The sequence below is a fragment of the Brassica napus genome, unplaced genomic scaffold (assembly GCF_020379485.1).
Source record: "Brassica napus cultivar Da-Ae unplaced genomic scaffold, Da-Ae ScsIHWf_1093;HRSCAF=1557, whole genome shotgun sequence".
Classification (NCBI taxonomy): Eukaryota; Viridiplantae; Streptophyta; class Magnoliopsida; order Brassicales; family Brassicaceae; genus Brassica; species Brassica napus.
Window position 1 is genome coordinate 190,001 of NW_026014518.1, and position 1,128 is coordinate 191,128.

Sequence of the window (1,128 nt, forward strand, 5' to 3'; positions counted from 1 at the left end):
GTGGCCGTCCGTCAGCCACACAGGGCGCTTCAGTCACACAGCATGACGTCCTGTGTGTCCGTGTTTCCATCAGTACACACAGTACGTCCGTCAGCACACACAGGACGTCTGTCAGTACACACAGGACGTCCGTCACACACACAGGACATCCGTGGTCATCCGTCAGTACACATATCAGCATGCTGGCCCTTCCTGTGGACTGTTCGGGTGATTTTGGCCCACGTGGGCTGTCTGTTCAGTACCACAGGACGTCCGTCAGCACACGCAGGAGTCCGTGCCTGTCCCGTTAGCACAACAGACTGTCCGTGGACTGATCCGTGTACTGAACTCATATCAGCATGCTGACCACACATATCAGCATGCTGGCCCTTCCCGTGGACTGTCCGTGTACTGATTCTGGACAACTGATGCACCATGTCAGTACACATATCAGCATGCTGGCCCTTCCCGTGGACTGATCCGTGTACTGATCCGTGTACTGAACTCATATCAGCATGCTGACCACACATGTCAGCATGCTGGCCCTTCCCGTGGACTGTCCGTGTACTGATCCGTGTACTGATCCGTGTACTGAACTCATATCAGCATGCTGACCCACATCATCAGCACCTGGACTTTCCGTGGACTGTCCGTCAGCACACACATACTTCCTCTGTCCATCAATACACATATCAGCACCTCCTTGGACTGTTCGTGTGATTTTGGCCACGTGGCTGTCTGTTCAGTACTACAGGACGTCCGTCAGCACACGCAGGACGTCCGTGGCTGTCCGTTGTATCCGTGCGTCCGTCAGTGCACACGACGTCCGTCAGCACACACATGACGTCCGTCAGCACACGCATGACGTCGTGGCTGTCCGTGTTGTCCGTGTGTCCGTCAGTGCACACAGGACGTCCGTCAGCACACACATGATGTCCGTCATGCACACGCATGCCGTCCGTCGCACAGCAGGACGTCCGTGGTGTCCGTGTGTGTCCGTGGTCCGTCATGCACACAGGACGTCCGTCAGCCACACACATGACGTCCGCGCACAGCAGGACGTCGTCGCACACGCAGACGTCCGTGGCTGTCCGTGTGTGTCCGTGTCCGTCAGCACACTCCTGTACGTCCGTTAGTACACACAGGAGT